The 15,386-nt window shown below is 46.3% G+C and overlaps 1 long non-coding RNA gene across 2 annotated transcripts in view; it reads right to left on the reverse strand.

The window, feature by feature from the left end:
- The window catches only part of LOC102381209, a 55,613-nt gene that overhangs the window by 20,563 nt on the left and 19,664 nt on the right, over positions 1-15,386 (reverse strand). For both annotated transcript variants that reach the window (XR_003092371.1, XR_001359221.2), the window contains exon 4: positions 6,445-6,587. This is a non-coding gene — a long non-coding RNA (uncharacterized LOC102381209). The remainder of the gene's footprint in view (positions 1-6,444; positions 6,588-15,386) is intronic.

Raw genomic sequence — 15,386 nt, forward strand, 5'->3', positions numbered from 1 at the left:
CCCTCAGAGAAGTCCCAGGACTGGTGTGTATCACAGTGATTGGGTGAGGTAATCTTCACCAAAAATACCATCTCATGTGAGATTCTCTTTGTCCTTTAAAACAATCTTTCCTAATGTAGTTGACCTATTGATAGTGCTAACTTGCAGTACCAGCTAAGGCAGACAAACCTCAAAAACCCAAATCTAAATTCTGTGGGGAGGAAAGTCAAAACTTGAACTCAAACCCAGAGGCCTCTGGCAGGTTTTTTTTGTACTGTCCAATTGACTAAAGATGTCAAATGCAAAATCACTCCTTGAATTTGGGAGCATTCAAGTTTCCCTATTCACATCTCACATTCACATTTCACATCTCCACACCCAGTGTGACAGATACAATCGTATTCTTGTCACTACATCTGTCATGTTTAATACCAATACTTTGTCCAAGGCTCATCACAGAACACACTTCAGGAAATTGTCTCTTTTAAGCTAAATATCCTTTATTATTATTATTATTATTAGAGTAATAGTTTATGGCTGCTTTTGCTTCGAAGACCATGCCAGTGCATGCAGGAGATATATTTTGGTAAAGAGCTAAGTGGGTCTTCATTAATGCGTGTAGTACAATAATGGAGAAAACTGGTGTAGTGACTAAAGCACAGCATTCAAAACTAGGATAACTGAGATCTAGCCTCTCTTTCATCCATTGACTCACCACATGACTATGGGCAAAGCCATTTAACCTCTCTGTGCCCCATCTTTAATGAGAACAATGATGTCCATGATACCAGCTTCACAAAGATCATGCTGGATTAAATTGATATCCTTTGAGTAGAGCTACTGGTGTACAGTCATATCATCATTCAGAATTTAAATGCCTCACGGTAAACTACAGTTGTTAATGCCCAATTTAAGCAATGCTGCACACATCAAAAGCTCCAGTCCGTATAATCTCTAAGCATTGATCACGTCAGTGAAAAAATCATTGATGCAAGCCCCTTATCTGATAATTGTGGCTGACCATCTTACACCTCCCTCCCATTTCTGCAGAAAGCAGATCAAGAGGTATCTTCAATAACTTCCTACTAATGCTTTTTACATCTTCTGGGAAACTCTCGTTTTTCAGTTCCACTGAGAAACAAAAATTGGCTTTTAGCTGGTGCCATTTTCGAGAGATGGGTTTCAGTGAGCACCGCCTTTCCCCATTAGTGCTGCTCTAGTGCTACTGATAGGTACCAGATTGACCTCTGCAAACACGGCACAAGAAAGAGATAAGTCCTCTGTGTATTCACGAGATATAGGTAGGAAGAGATGTGGCAAGCTCCCCCAGCTTGCCTTAGTCTTGTTCCACAAGCACGGCACCCTGGGGTAACTCTTTATGACAGATTCCTTATTTTTTTTGATTGAATACTACTAAAGGTGCCAGTTAGTGGATTACCAAAATCCCAGCTGAAGCCACCCATCAGTTGCTAAAGTAGACACATAGGGAAGCTTTACCTTGTGGACCATCACAAGACCTTAGCTTCACTTCAACTCTGAGAAAGCTCAAGTTGGATTGGAAAAGCCTCTGCACCCGGACAAGCTTGATCCCCTTCTTCTGCTCAGTGAAGTTTCTCACCTGAACATTTTTCACCTGAGAACGTGCAGTTTGGGGTCAACTAAAATGCTTGACGAGTTCCTGTTGATTTCAGTGAAACGTTTCCTTTTGTTAAAATGACATCCCTCCCCGCCCCCACCCCGCCCCCAATCCTGAATCATTTTTGCCTTTTCCAAAATGGTGTTTTGTTATGAAATTTAACACCTTTGTTTGTTTTTTTAATGTTGCTTGGCCTGAAACTTGTTATTTTTTCTACAATTCTGTGTTTGGATTTAAAATTTCAAAAGGCTTTGCTCTCAGGTTAACTCAAAAGAAATATTTGGTTTCCTAATACTAGCACTATTCTAACACCAAATTCTACCTTCCTCCTTGAATAGTTGCATTCACTTTGCTGGGATTTGCAATAAGAGGTCTGAGTGACAGATATGGATAATTCCCACTGAGTTTCTAGTTTTACCACATGGGAGTTTGATGCCTGGTGTCCTAGGAAGCACACGAGTAGCTTCACTGATACTCCTATACAAATGCAATATGTCCTAGCAAACAAAACCCTGGACTTAGGTCGACCTGAGTTTAGTTTCCAGCCATGACTCAGGTTTGTTGCATGAATCTGGGCCTCTCTGCCCTTTGGCTACTCCATCTGCATGGAACAGAAATGCATAGATTAATCTCCTTTGGAAAAGTGCTTTGAAATGTATATAAGACCAATATTATTAATGCTAATGAATTTAAGACTAGCTGGGGCGTTAAGCCATTAGAGAGAAGAGGGACTGTAGAAGCACTGCCAGACCGTACGAGCACAATTAAATCATCATTAACCTCTCTTTACCCCACTTTCTCCCTCTACAAAATAAGGACAATCATCTGAGCTCGCTTATGGGATACAGCAAATCTTACAACTTGCAGAATCATAGAAAGTGAGACTTGGCAGAGACCTCAGGAGGTCACATCTAGCCCAACCCCTGCTCAAAGCAGGACCAGCCCCAGTTAGATCATTCCACTGAGGCCTTTGGTGAGCTGGGCCTTAAAAACCTCCAGGGATGGAGACTCCACTGAGAAAGTTTTTTCCTATTATCAAACTTAAACCACCCTTGCTGCAACTTGAGACCATTGCTTCTTGTTCTGTGCCCATTTGCTCCATCTGACCATCTGCTCCTTTCTGTGACCATTGCGCCTTGACCATTGCTCCATCTGACATAGTGGTGATAATCCTGGGAACATCTATATGCCCAGTGCTGGCAAACAAAGATACGATGGGCCAATAACCTAATATAGCTCAGGACAGGGTGAACCCCATGCAGTATGGATATAAGGTCCCATTGGCCTCCACTTTGCTTCGCACAAAGAGTATGTACAACACTACCAGTCCAATTGCCATTTTGCATGATTGGCTCCCTACTCTAAAAAGCAATACATTCTCCCAGACCATTCAGGTGTTTCTGCTCCAGGGCCAACCGAAACGTGAAAGTGCTGAAAAAGAGCAAATATCTACGCTGAGGTTATTTCTGCAAAAACAATTCCTCTGCACAAACACAGAGCACCGCTGAAACACGGTCACCCTGGCATGTGTGTTTAAAACCCTGAGAAGAATAGCACCACAACGGAGCACATCTTAGGGAGCGTTCAGCACTTTGAATGCTTAATTTAGTCCTACGCTCTATACAGAGTGCATGTGAACATTCACACACATCTGCAAAGCCCGGTAGATGAAATTACTTAATGACATTAAAATGTTTCAGATATCTGAATAATTTATCTTCTACTCCCCCGCCCCCAGCATCTACTTATCTACTTCTGCCAGCACATTGTCTGCAAGGTCTTGAGCACCGGCATGATTTAATTCATATTAATTTCAGTGCAAAACTCTCATTGGCTTCTACTGGATCAGACCTTTGACAAGCAGCAATTCTTTTCTCTAAATAAATAGTTGAGTGAGATGCTGTGGCAAGGGCTATCATGATGTCAGATAATCACTTGTAATTTAGCTTTCCAGGGCATTTTTTTATAAGCTTTCATAAACTATCTCCCTATTTGTCCAGGGGTGCTTTGTTCACAGAGACTTCAAAGGGCGCTCCAAGAGAAGTACTGAACACAGGACGATGAATTCCCTTTTGAGGGGGTTGCTTGCTCCACTCTGTTGCGTAGAGCTGCAAACAAATCCCATTGTCAGAACTAGAACCAAGCTATAATCGGCACATGCCTGCGGCTGGTTGTTGGACTCAAGCTGTCTGATTTTTACTTGCCCTGAAGCCTCATTTGTTTATATGTTGGTACAAAATGCTACAATCCCAATTCAGCAGACTTTTTTTTTTATTATTTAATTTGTATCCGAGGCCACATTAGCCAAAACTAACAGCAAATTCAAAGTGGCCCTAATACTAGCAAACATCCTCCACCCACACCTGGGGCTTCAGAGGTTTCCAAAACCTTTGGTGGGCATCCTACTTGCAGGCCCAAACCCAGAGGCTTGGGGCTTGGATGTCCCTGAGTTTTGCTTGCCCTTAGCCATAAGGCCCTTGGAGCAAGCAAGGGAGGAGACTCCCATTTCCATAAACTGGGCTTAAAGCAGCTGCACCTCGGCAGGTACTGAACCATGCCAGAAGAGCAGTTCTCCTGCAAAGCGGTTCAAGAAAACGGTCTTCTTGGACACAGATGCATGGGATTTCCCCTGCCAGGTTAAGAAGCTACGACGCTTGCCCTGAGCCTTCAAGAGGCTGATGTCAATGTCCTTGACTAGAAGATGTATAAAGGCAGTGGAAACCTCTTTCTACCCTGGATCTGCCACAGAAAAGATAAGGTGGGAATGTATGTAGCAGTGAAAAATATAAGTAGAGGCTGGCTGGGGGCAGCAAAGACATTGATTGCCCAACAGGCAACTTGAAAGAGTTGTAAGTCTCCTGTGAAAAGTGTTTCTATGCCAAAGGTGTCCAGGGGGCCAAGTTTGAAGTTGAGAAATGAAGTAGAAGGACAGTGAACCATCTCGCCGCAATGGGCCAGCAGAGGAAAAAAGCACCTGCTTTTGTACAACTGCTTTCTGCCAGGCCCCTGGAGCACACGTGCTACCAAGGAGAACCAGGTCTGCTTCCCTGCTGACCCTTCTAATCTCCACTTGCAGCATTTTGGGTGCAAAAAATACAGAGGTTGGATCTTCAGCAGTCTAGGGGAAACGTACACTGGCATTGCAAACCTATGCAATATCTTTCTGACGGGACAAAGCTACAAGACTTCATGGTAATACAAAACAGTTGTTCCATTTTGTAACTGGGTCCATATTGCTTTTGCCAGAATTGACCCGTGGCTCTGAATTTATGGCCAGAGAAAGCACACCAATCCCCATTCAAAAGCAGCCCTATGCATTCTCCGGCAATTTAAACACATATAAGGTTTAAATTCCTAACAGGACAGAGCCAACACACTTCATAATGGAAGAAATTACCGTTGACTGCCTGTCAAGAGACGTTTCTGTAGGTCACACTGAGGCCAAAGCACCAGGTGGCCTCATGTGGGAGTGGCCTCATGTGGGAGACCGCAGACAGAATGGATACTCCCCACTCAATACTTTATTCTCTCCAAGTCACCGCTGTGATGTCAAGCTCAAGAGAGCGATCCAGGTAAAGGAAAGGGAGAAGCCGGCTGTGCACATTTTGCTGGGTGACCGCACATATTTAACAGACACTCACAACACCCGGGTAAAAATCAAGTATGCAGCACTTGTGCACAGGCAATTATTCACGTGAGACCTACCACCAACAGCTAGACAATTTAAGATAACTAGCTATCGTATTGCGCTTTTCACCTCCTTTACATCCAGTTTCCCTATATTGTTAGCCTAGCACGGGGCAGGCAATTATTTTGAGCAGAGGGTCACTTAACGAGTTTTGGCAAGGCATCAAGGCCGCATGACAGGCAGCCAACGGCAGATAAATATTGATTTTCTAAATTTTTAGGGGCCCCGCGGGCCAGATAGACTGCCTTGGTGGGCTGCATTTTGCCCAGCCCTGGCATAGCAGAATCCAAATCCCAGTGCAGGATGGCATTTGAAAATAAAGAGAGTGCCTGAGTGAGTACTGGTGGGAAAGGGGTGCCTGGAAACATGACATTTCAAAAGAAAGTCTGTTTTGACAAAGCAATTTTGTCCTGACAAGAATGGTTCCATAATAACCCCGGGTTCCTCCTGCACCCAGCGGCACAGGCAAACACACCCTACAAGTCTGGAGAATCGAATCATAGAGAAGTCCTACTTGTTACATCACAAAGATGCCCCTACAAGTAGGAGCGCTCAGAGAAGGACAGGACATGCATCGAATCATAGAAAACAAGGGTTGGAAGGGAGCTCAGGAGGTCACATCTAGTCCAAGGTCCTGCTCAAAGCAGGGCCAGCCCCAGCTATATCATCCCAGCCAGGGCTTTGTCAAGCTGGGCCTTAAAAACCTCCAAGGATGGAGGTTGCACCACCACTCTGGGTAACCCGTTCCAGTGATTGCAGAGGTGGCACCAGCACAGGCAAATCCATCCTACAGTGCTAGAGACCTAATCACAGAGCACTCCTGCTTGTCCTATCACAACGATGCCCCTACAAGTAGGAATACCCAGAGAAGCATGACACGCTCAAGGACACAGCAACTCCATAATGACATTTCAGTCTGGCTATCAACACCGAGACTGGCTTAATCATGCTGCTCCAACCCAGCTGCTCATCATTTCAGTTCACTCTGCAATGATGACACGCGGTGGCTGGCTACCTCTTGGCATAGACCCTGCATGGGGCAAAGGAATGGTTTGCTGAAGTCATATTTGCAGGCATGGAGGGTAACGGTAGAGGGCATTTTCTGAAAACAGGCTGCATTTTAAAGCTGATGTTCACTTACGAGTCCAAGGACAGAGGTCTTGGGATATGCAATTCTTTCCAACTTGACCATCTTGGTTCTCTGTATTCTCCATCAGTTTTGAATGCTGACATCAGATCCTCCCAGCATCCACAAGCATATATGATCATATTCTCCTGAGTAGCCTTTGGAAAATAAAGCAAAACGCCTTATATTATCGCTGCATGTCAGCAGTTTATCCCATTAACCATGGCAACTGCACATCGGGATATGCCCTTTCAAGTGCAACCAATACTGGGGAGCGGATAAGCGATGTTCAATCCTGGGGCCAACCCAAGACGGAATGAACGGTGCAACTTGAAGCGTGGGGCTGCTTGCTCCTAATGGGTGTTTGAAAGTGTAGAGATGCACAGTCTCCATCAGGACTCGTCTAAGCATACATTAACAATTTCCCTCCCTCCCTCCTGCCCACCCCAACCTTCACTTTTTGTTCCTGAGCTCGATTTCCTGCTTCTGTTCATTCTTCTCCAGCTGCCCTTCAGGGACCTGCTATAGTACACAAAACAGAAGTCAAGTTGACTGGCAATGAATTGCACATCCCTCTAAAATATAAAACAACATAGCTCACGCTGCCTATTGTACTCTCAAGCTTGGTATCCTTTCAAAACAAGGGGGAAGTGACATACACCCAGTTTCCTAAATGAGGAGTACCCTGCTAGCAGTCACCCCTGTATGACAACAGGAGGACCTAAGGCAGAAATCCTGTGTATAAGGGGGTCCCGCTGCTCCAAACCTTCCACAACACGTTAATCACAAGGTCGACAACTTGGGGACGCAGCTTGCAGAGAGGACAGACACTGTGTCCAAATGCCTTTCAGGCTAAACACAGGTCCCAGCTAACTCAGTTAGCCCAGCACAGTTGTTTCTGGGTGATGCGCTTCGTTTGTGCGCTACAACACATGCAGAAGCACCATGCAAAAACTGGAAAACTCTATTCAAATCAGGCTGACCTTGGGGACCTATGCAGATTAGACTGCAGGGAGAGCACACAGGTCAGCTGTAAGAGAGACAGCAACTGCGAAAAAAGAAAGCAGTACACGAATCGCTTTCATTTGTCTGAGTATAAGGAGAGAGGAAAACAGAACCTGAATGGTACAAAAGACTGGACAGGAGCCAAAAACTTAAAAACACTAAGCCATGATTGCATCCAGTACTTTTGGGAGTGGGACTGCTGTGCTTAAAAGGACAAAACACCTATTGAGGTTGTTGGCCAAATGGCTAGTTTCGTGCCCCTGGAGGCTAGACCAATTTCACCTCAAGGAGAGAGTCACACACAGGGTGAGTCCGTCATGAGTTTATTGATTGCGCAAGCAATGTCGACAGAGGAGCTGATGCTCAAAGCAGTGTCAACCCCGAATTTCTCTCGGGGTTACACTTTTATAGCTTACATAAACAAAGGGCTACAACGTGTCATACAACTATTGGCAGTACCACAATTTCCTTGTTGTTACGTCTTATCTTATGGGCTAGGCTTAGTTTGCTATTGGTTAATATCTCCTGTTAAGTTTAGTGCATGCGTATTTCAAAAGCAGAACTGCAGGAGCAGAGACCTAGACCTGAGTTACAGGAAGGTCATGAAGCCTCAGGGTTCCAACGCACTCAGTATCCTCCACAAGCCTGCAACCTTCCCTGCAATCCGTGGGTATCATCTCTGGCCAGCCTCTCCAAGTGGAACAAGATCCAGAGAATGACGCTTACATTCTGCTTACATGCTGCAGGCTGGGCATGGGGGCGCCAAAGTACAGCTGGCCAAGTGCCAGGGCACTCATCTCCAGGAACTTGGATATGGAATACATAGCCTTCTCTCAAAAAGGATGGCAGGAACCCTTCATGCGAGGTACTAAGTGGCCACAAGAACATGCTAGCCACCCAAAAAGAGGGGGCTCCTACCCTGAGATACAGGGAGGTTGCTTGCCCAAAAGTATTAGAGGGGGGCCTAGCAACACCCCAGGCCAGAAGGCATGGAGATCTATAGCGTTGCTTAACCCCCTAGGTGAGAAGGCAGGAGGAGAAGGCTACGAGGACACATCTTGCCCCTTTTCCAGTGCTGGGAAGAAAATAAAGTATGCTGCACCAATTTTAAGAACAAAAAGAAAATAACAAACGCTTTCATTCCCAGGCACTCCTCTCTCTCACCATAAAGATCCTTACCCTGGAAACCTTCAAGAGGAGACTGGACGGTCTTTCCTGCTTAGTGCAGGGGGCTGGACCTGATGATCTGCCAAGGTCCCTCTGGCCCCTTACAAGCTGAAAGGGAGTTGTGGGGGAGCTGATGTGTTAGTTTGAGTGATGTGCTGGGACCGAGCAAAACACTGGTGTCACTGGCTAGGAGATGGACCGCTCATCTCACCAAGGGTGGCATGACGGCTTCTGCAGCTGCTCTGCTGGGACATGAACCCCGCAGCTATGAAGAGCAAGTGCTTGATCTGCGAGAGTGTGAAAGGGGGATATCGACAAGTGAGGTTTGTCCCTCCTGCTTTTCATGCCAGATGCGCAAAGAGAAAGGAGAGAATAAATGGTCCTCTTTGTAAACGCAGCCCTAGCAAACAAACCCTCTTCAGTCGCCCCATGACACTCCCACAAAAGCCTCATCAAAAACACGTCAGAGACAACAGGCATTTGTTAATAATCATTGAGCAGCCTCATTTTAGCAGATGCCTCTTATCGCAAAAAAGGAGGTGAAGTGGGCAAGCATTGCCTCCAAACAGACTTGATTTCAGGGGAGGGGGGGAAAAGACCGGGAAGGCCCAGAGCCCTGGTATAGGGAGGGCCCTCAGCCAGCCAAAGGACAGAGCTGTCCCCAAAGGCACATTGAGACCCAGACCCTATTTACAGGGCAGTCCACAGCTGTGCAGAACCTTGCCCTCCACCAGGGGCACGGGACTTATACCCTCGTTACAGGGCGGCCCAGCTGTCCAGATGAGGAGTGCCAGGCATAGATGTAGGAAGGACATATGCCTGGACACAGGGAATGTAGAAGAGGTCACAGGCTTCAACCCAGCCACGGGAAGGTCATCAAGCTCTGGGTTCTAAGGAGTTTGCTGTCACTGCATGAGACTCAGCTCCTGTCTGCAAGGCCGCCCTGTGGCACAGCGCTGCAGACTGCTCCGGCTCTCAAGCCAGCGGAAAGAGGCTACGCACACCCTGCTTCCAGGGGCACCTCTCCGACTGGCAGGCTATGGCAGCGGACCTGGCCTCCCAGTTACAGGACGTCCAGCGTTACGCACGTTCAAATCCACTCTCCTTCTCGTGTGGTAAAAGGCAGCATACTCCCCGCTTATGGGAGGCTGTGCCGTTGGCAGCCACGTCTGGCAGCTGGCCTGGACCCTGATTACAGGGCGGCTGCGCTGCGCAAGACCAACCAGATCCACGGCCTTTGCGAACAAGGTGACGGTGACACGCGCCTTCCTTACAGGGTTGTCCACGTGATTGCTGCAGAAGTGCAACAGCATCAAGGGCAGAGACCTATTTCCGGGTTACACAGAGCTCGCTCAAAGGTTCACACAGCCAAAATTTGCCTAATACATGATCGAGACCTAAAAGGAGGGAAGTCATTCTGTCCAGAGCCCCTTTCCTTTGCATCCTTGTTTGCTGACTTTTTGCCGGTCGTTGTTTGCCCACTGCTTGTCCTTCTGGCAGCTGCAAAAAGGAAAAAGAAAAAAAATAAGAACCCACCACACAAAAAAATTGAGATCGACAATCTGGGTGTAAGGCATGGAGCCAGAGACTGGGACAGGAAGTTGCAACGTTTCTCTGTTTAGACCTTCCCTGTAACCCGTTGATCTGTCTTCTGTTTGAGGGACAAGCAGAAATCAACTTGCTCACCTTCCAAAGATAGGGCGAGTTGGAAATGGAAAGCCATGGGCCAGAAGCCTGGACGGAACTCAGACCCTGGCACAATAGACAGCAGCAGAAGGCACCTGGAATGCTACTGACAGGATGGTGCCCGCTCTCAAACCCCGACTTCGTGGCAGAAAGCCAACCGAACAATGGTTGCTCACGTGGCGCAGTTCAAGAAAGCAAGCAGAACTACACCTGGAGGACAATAGGCAGAAACTACAACTTTCGTGACAAGGACGTCAGAGGTCTCAAAGGACCAAAAAAGGTTCAGAACACCCCCACTCAATTGGGGGATGTAACGAAACCCCAGATCACAGCAGTGAGTGGGTGAAGGAGCGACTGCCCACTTGCAGCTGGAACAGACTTGAACCCAAGTAACAGCAAGCTCACAATCACCTCTGTACTAAATAGCTCACTGTCTTTTAAAGAGAGGAGGTACATGATGTAGCTCCGATTCACAGGATCCTCAGGACTCCACCTGAAGCTTATCCTTGTATGAAAACATCAAGAGCCAAGAGACAAATACTGCTTATAAGGAGGTGCCAGCGATCCAGGCTCCTGAGGCCCCACCCAGGGTCTACAGCTTTGTGATGGAAGCAAAAAAAATAAAATAGTCACCACGTCGAAACTCCCTTACCTTTCCTGGGCTGCCATGGTTTTCTTTCCTCCTTGTCAGCCAACTCCCACTTGTGTGTCATCTTTCCTGCTTCTCCTACCAGGGCCTATAATAAACAGAGAACCAGCATATTTACATTTCATTGTAGGTCTTTATGAAGGATATCGGTATCTAGATTCCCTTTTACAGGCTGGGCTGCTGCCAATCTCTCCTCTATCCATGGAAATGGGGGAGGGCAGACACCTGCGGGCTTGACTGTCGACATCCGGGCCAGCCAGGAGCAGAGTGCAATGGGCCAGAACTCTGGACAGAACTGCTAGGGCAGCACCGTGAACAGTGACCACAAGCACCGCCAACCCTGCTTACAGGGCAGTGCTCCCTCCACACAGCTGGCTGCTGGGGCATGAAGCCCGGAGAAATTCTTCAAAGACCTGCATGGCAGCTGACAGATGCCTCAGGCACTCTCGATCAGGGCTCAAAGCCACCCCGTGTCTGGAGGATAAAAATGCTGTGACTTTACCCTCCTCTCACAGAAGCCACAGTGCCCAAATGAGTAAACGAGGCCTCAGCCCCCAAGTCAAGGTCAGGGGTGACCAACCCCCTGATTACAGAGGGGAAAGGCGGGGGCAGGGGGAGCTTCTTAAAAGCACCGAGGCCAGGAAAAAAAGTGTAGAGACCTGATCCCAAGCTACAGGGTCACGGCACTCAAGAAACTAGAGCTCCCTGTGCACCAGAAGGGAGGGGAAAAAGAGACATGCACCCCGCTTACAGGAGGGCCTCTCGCCCACCAGCCAGCTACGGCAGTGTTCACACACACTTACTATGGGGCCGCTACAATGGACAAGGCACTGCACAGCTCAGTCTTGCCTTTGGGCAGGAAGGAGCATGCACCTTTTTAACAAGGTGGCTGCTCTGTCAGGAGCAACTTGCAGGAGTGGGCCTAGGCCCTGATTACAGGGCAGCCATGCTGTGCCATCCTTGCCAGCAGGTGAAGAATCAGAATCAAAGAGGAGACAATATGGAGGGCAGCCTCCTGCTTTCAGGGCAGTCCGCCTTTCCCCTGACAGCTCTACAAGAGCAACAGCCTCCAGGGCCAAGACCTGTTTCCTGGTTACAGGGAGGCCCCACTGTCCAAGGCCCCCTCAGCCACAATTTGGCTCATATGTGACAGATGTAAGGGCAGGGTGGTCACTGTGTCCAGAGTCCCTTTCCTTCGCACCCTGTTTTCCTAGTAGGCTTTCATCCCGCTTCGCTGCAAAGCCTTCCAAGGACTGTAAAAACAAAGACCAAGACACCCCCCAGAGAAACTCCAAAAGCATTTGACCTTTGAATTCTACTTAGGGACCGATATGTCCCTCCTTGCCATGCCCTTTAGATTCCTGTTCAAGATCTGCATTAAACAGAGAAGTTAAAACAGTCAGCCAAAGCCAGCGAGATTCCCAAATCAAAGCCAGAAACAATAAGTTACTCTGGGATCACTCAAACAAATGAAACTTGGCCCAAATTCTTGGTCCTCAGCAAAGCTTCCCATTTGTCATTAAAGCAGAAAGCATATCACTCCCAACTGATTTCAGATATCATAGGGAAGGTTTTTCTGTGTAGATCTATTGATAAAGTATAGCTTGCTGTTGCTGTTACTGTATGGTTTCAAAGAGGGACAATTTTCTGCCAAGCTAAATTCAGGAAGTAGCAGAGCACAGCTTTCCTTATGTATGTCCAAAATGGAAAAGGGAAGGAGATTCCTATCCGTTGCGACAAAAAATTAGATGGGGCACAAAACCCATCAGAGAAGCCACAGAGCCCAAAGGGCAAAATGAGGCATCCCCCCAACCCGGCCAGAAGGGGTTGGGGCACAGCCCTGCTTACAGGGTGCCAGGGGAGCCCGTTTCAATAGTGCCAGAGCAGCACAACAGCAGAGCAGAGACCTGGACCTGAGTTATGTCTCAGACAGCCAGAGCCGACTTGAGGTGGTATATAAATTGCTCGGTGCTAAACTGTTAAATTTAATTTAGTTCCTGCAACAAAAAAATAAAATTGAAAAGCAATTTGTCTATTATGTCTGAGAAAGTGCAGATTATATACATGTAATTATTTTAACTATCCATCACGAAACTTCAAAGGCAGCCCTCACATGTCATAAATCAAAAACCTTCAGGGCAAGCATCACCAAATCTAGTAGTTATTAAATGCCACCAGTGTTCAATTATCCCTTTTGTTTTATTTTAACATCATCATATTGATTATTAGCCTTTTAAATTAAAGGCAGCATCTCTGGGCACGAATGATTTCCCTTTGCAAAGATGGTAATGTTTAAAGTACATCAAAAGGAGCTGTATACATATAACAGTCCCATATAAGACTGAAATCCATTATATTGAAATGGGGGAAAATATACATGGGCACCAAGAGTTGCTCTATGAAAGATTTCTTTTGGTGCCCAGAAAAACGAGGGTCAGGCAGCGAACATCAGAAAAATGTGTATGGAGCAAGATGTCAGGCTTTTTCCCCACAAGGACATCTAATAAAAAAAAAAAAGTTGTTTGTTTGTTTGTTTTCAATGTAGCTGTTTATGAAGAAACTAAGAAAAATAGTCCATCAAAATTAAATCAACTTCCATAAGATCAGGTACAGTTATTGGTGTTATCTGTAATATAATACCACCTACATATTACATGCTAGATTGCAGTCCTATTGAGTTAGGCACAGCACATGCAAATCAAAAGCTTTCATGCCACATCCACAGGACAGACCAAGTACAAAAGGGAAATTACGGAGCGACAAAGTGGCTCGTGTAAGGAGGTCAGTAGCAAAGCTGGGAACAGAAAACCAGGTTTCCTGACTCTCATCCAGTACCCTGTGAAATAGGTACATCACCTCTGATTGAGTTCCTCAGCTTAAACATTTCAATATCAATCCTGCAATCAGATCCTCACCCAGAAGCCCTTGGGCTTCAGTGTCAATGTGAGTGTCCCATTACACTCACCCCATAGCCCAGGCAAGTCAGTGAGGCACTGTTCACAGTGGTTTAGCTTGACTTTATGGATCTGGGCTGCATTTTAGTTGTGCGTAAGTGTCTAGACTGCATGCGACGGTGACTGTAAAGCTCACGGCTTTCTCAGCAAGTTATGTAAATTAGTGTTAATATAATGTCAGGGTTAAATTAATGTTTGCATTGATAAGTAAATTAGAAATCCCAGTGCTTGCAAGCATTGCATGAGCTAATTCCAAATCCTGACTTGCAAACATTTACAGAGCTTTAGCTCACTCAGTAAATACTCACAAATCATTTGTAACTCGCCACTTGATGTAAACTGCAGTTTTCATACAGTGGAATTAAGCATTCACGGCCAACAGAGCAGGTGCGCTTCCCCACTGTTTTTCTGCAAAGTCACAAAGCAAGGTGGTATTTATGCACCCTAGCTCCATCACCATACCATGGCCTAATGCTTCACAGCTTCTCTCCAATCCTAATCGAACTAGAGCAAAATAGATGAGTTTTTAAACTGATATTTCCAAGCAGGTTTTAGTCACTGCTCCTCCCTCACGCCATGGCAAAAGACACTTGGAAGTACGGGACTTACCACTGGACCCTTCATTTGTTGAAGAGTCTTGCTAACTTAGTGGCACCGCTCATGGTGGGCTATATGACTCAAAACCAGTAAATCTAATACAAAGTGTAATTCAATGACTCCCATATCAAAAGCTTGTTCAAGTTTCACATTAAAAAATTTCTTGCTAAAGATTTAATAAATGAATAGATGCTGTATACATGGTAAAATACACATGGCGCACCAAAGATCCATATATTTTAATGTGACATTCTTCCCCCAAACTGCTGTTACATACAGATCAACAGCAGGTTTAACTAATACACTGCAGCAGAAATGAGAGAGGAGCAGTGCCAGAGCAAGTTCTGACCCGACGGACATTCGCTGCCTCGGTGTTCCCTTCATAGCCGTCGTTTCATTGACTTGAAGGAACCGCAGCTGGGTGCTCGACGGATCTCACAATTGAATGGCTGTAGATTATTGCTTTGTTGAGGTCAGGCCTGTAAAGAAAGAAAACAACAACAAAACAAAACAAAAGAGAATCGTAATTGAATTTACTATAAGGATACTAGGTGAACGTCGGAACGACGAGTCATCCAGTTGTGATGAACGATAATAGGGGGACGATCGGGCTTTTCCTCTAATTGGACAGAATAGGTATTAGGATATTGTCCCGACCATTGAACTGTTCCCTTGTGAACTTGCGGATGAGACTGGTGGGGGGTGCGGTATTGAGATCCACACTAACTCATCTGGTTGGAACTTAGGTTCCCAAGGTAGAGGTTTCTGGACATTACCTTCGTCCCATAATGGTTTTGCGGTGCTCAGTGAAATGAGAACATCATGACTGAATTTAGTCCAGTTTTTAAACGTCCCTCCTCCTCTGAGACGAAGTTGTTCTTTGTATAGGCCTATATGTC

Source organism: Alligator sinensis, unplaced genomic scaffold (genome assembly GCF_000455745.1).
Source record: "Alligator sinensis unplaced genomic scaffold, ASM45574v1 scaffold1718_1, whole genome shotgun sequence".
Taxonomy (NCBI): domain Eukaryota; kingdom Metazoa; phylum Chordata; order Crocodylia; family Alligatoridae; genus Alligator; species Alligator sinensis.